Below are 3,301 nucleotides of genomic sequence, written 5' to 3'. Positions count from 1 at the left end.
ATTTTGTACTAAAGTATCGAAATAATTATGTGTTGTTATTATAAATATTAGTTTATTTTTATGTTTCAAAAAAAAATCGAAATTCATTTATTTCAAGTAGACCTAATTAATAAGCACTTTTGAAACGTCAAGCCAGTCTGTCTGTAGTGACTCTACCACTGGTTCGGAAGGCAGATTCCACTGAGAAGAGCCGGCAAGAAACTCAGCAGATTGCTCTTTTCATGTCAATTTTGTATTTTTTTTCTTTTAACATTAATTCTTGTGCCTAAATATGAACAACCTCGATAGCAGCTTCATTTTTGTGCCTTTTGGAGTAGAGACCTTAGGACCGTGGGGTCCGGAGGCAAGAGCCATTTTCAAAGAATTATCGAAAAGGGTTATCGAGTCTACCGGTGATCCTAGAGCGGTCAGTTACCTTGGCCAACGAATTAGTTTGGCCATCCAAAGCGGCAATGCTGCCAGCATCTTAGGAACTGTGCCTCGCTGCGGTGGTTTCGAGGACGTTTTAGATTTTATTTAGTTTTAAATAATTTATTTTAGGTTATATTTATAAAACAATAATAATATTATACTAATGTGGCTTACATAATCTGTAAATTATTGACGTGTATATTGCAATTAACGATAATTACATTAATATAGTGTATTGCCAGTAATTATGATCACAAAACACACAGCTGGACATCCTGCCCACAGCTGGACATGAATATATATATTATTATATTAACTATATTATTTTTATATCGGAGATCGATAGTCCAAATTTATTTATTTAAAAGGAAAATAAATCGATAAAAGACTTAATTTACGACCATAATAATATGATAGCTTTTAGGTTATTTGACTCATCTTTAATGGTTCATTTAATTATTATGAAGTTTTATCATTCCTTGAGATGAATCATTTTATTTCACCGTTTATGTATTTAGGTTGTATTAAAAATTACTCTTGATTTAAAATTATCTTCATTTTATATCAGAACCCACGAAGTATAATTCTTTTTGTGTTTTTAAGCCTCTAGACTATAAGTAAAGGCTACAAGGGCCTTTATTTTACACAACGATTTAAATAAATACTGTTGTTTTAATTATTAATTTATAGTTACATTGTTTAAAATAAACGTAATTAATTTATTAATATTTAATTTGTGAAATACTCGTGTTAAAATAAGATATTAGTAGATATAATATAACTAATGTAAATTAAGCGAAAATAAATTATTTTTATTTGATATGATTTCATATTTTTATTTTCATAAAATTCCTTTTGGCTAATGCGTGGAATAATAGGAAAAAAATTACTCTTTGCAAATAACCTAGGGCGATTCTAAAGGACTGGATAATGGAAAACTATGAAATATTTCGCCTTGCTTTTGTGAAGATTCCTTCTCGTTGTGGGAGGAGACACTGAACCCACAGCCTTTGACTCAGAAAGCACTGCGCCAATGGGCCGACACTCGTCAATTATTTTTGGACCGTTGTTCCCGATTTGCATCACTATTATAATAATCGCAGACCCGCATTTGAGCAGTGTGGCGGATCTAGATCCCTTTTTCTTATGAGTGAAGGCATCGAGGGTGATGTACTAAACCAGTAAGAATTAACATCGTATCTTAGATTGCATCATCACTTACCAGCATGTGCGATAGCAGTCAAGGGCTAAGTTGTAGTGGAATAAAAAATAATATTAGTCGCCTGCGTTCTTCATCCGCGTTTCTACGGTATCCCGCGGGAACTTTTTGTTTTGCTGGGAGAGTAATGTAAAGTACGTTACTCAACGTCCTTTCAACTAACTCTATGCCAAAAATTAAGTTCATTGTTGGCTTAGTTAGGGCGAAATGAAACGACAAACAAACAAACAAATAAATAAAGAAACACACTTTTTCAATTCGCATTAATAAGTAAAAGGGTATTTTCGGACAAGCATAAAATTAAACAATCTTATGATAGTTCCCATATATAAAATAATATTCAAATATAGTATATGTAATTTATTTCATAATAGCAGTCTATACAAAATGGCAAGGATTCTTACACAATAAATAAAAAAACAAATATTGAGAAGTGACATTTTGTGCCTTATATATGATTTCAAGGCTATTTAGAATTAATTTGGACATACATACTTACGTCACCACTTTTTTATCGTGTATTTACTACACAATATTTACAAAAAAATGTTTGAATTAAATAACTTTAACAATGTTTGGTTGTAAAGATTTTGATGAGAGTAACACTTTAATACATTTTCTAGACCACCGCATCCGAAATGGCGGGTAGATTTGCGTATGATTTGTGGCCAATAAGACTCTTGCTTGACTCGTCGCACCTTGTGATTGCTTGTTACTCTGCAAGCCACACTGGACGCGAGTTCGACATATTGGCTTCGTTTCAATTATAGTTCCTTATTGCGTGATGCAAAAAGGAACGGAACAACAGAAGAGATATTCGGATAATACAATGGACATGAATTATATGGAAACGTAGAAGACGCCTTTGACGTCTTTATTTATAGTCGTATTTTAAGACAAAACGTACTCTCACGCAGAAGTTAACATAGCGTAAACTGTACACTATTTATAACTAAAAGGGTTTATACATTTGTTTACTTTAAACAAAAGCTACAAGTTTCACAAATAGGCCCACATCAAATTGAGATGAATATCTAATATATGAAATTCTCGTGTCGCGGTATTTGTAGTTAAACTCCTCCGAAACAGCTGGAACGATTCTCATAAAATTCGGTATGTCTGCGAATCGGACAACAACTATTTTTCATCCCCCTAAATATGGTCTGCTAGTGTTTCTTCTTCTTCTATATATATAAAATAAAGTTGTGTTAGTTACACCATTTATAACTAAAAAAACGGCTGGACCAATTTTTTTGGTATTTGATTATTTGGATTCCTCTTAGACCGGGATAGGATAATGAGTATTAAAATATAACATTTGTGTTGTGCAAATGATTTACTAGTTTAACTTCCGTGAAAGAATACCCTTATATATACAATTAATCTATATAATAATTATTGACAATAATTATAATGACATAAGCGCTTCATTTGTTACATATATTTCTATTTTATTAAGTTCAATAAATACATATTTTTATTTTCATAAATTATAATAACTTAGAGAGTCTATATGAAAAAATGAAACTCCAAGTTGGTATCAAATTAGGGTTTCATTATTTCACGAGAGAGGTAATGATTACCTGTAATAATAACTAAAATTGATTTCATGACGATAATCTGGTGAAAGCTGAAAAGGAAAAAGTATCTAAATACTTGGACCTTGCTCAC

Source organism: Pararge aegeria, chromosome 13 (assembly GCF_905163445.1).
Source record: "Pararge aegeria chromosome 13, ilParAegt1.1, whole genome shotgun sequence".
Lineage (NCBI taxonomy): Eukaryota > Metazoa > Arthropoda > Insecta > Lepidoptera > Nymphalidae > Pararge > Pararge aegeria.
The sequence above is the reverse complement of the archived record's forward strand: the minus strand, read 5'-3'. Positions refer to the sequence as shown.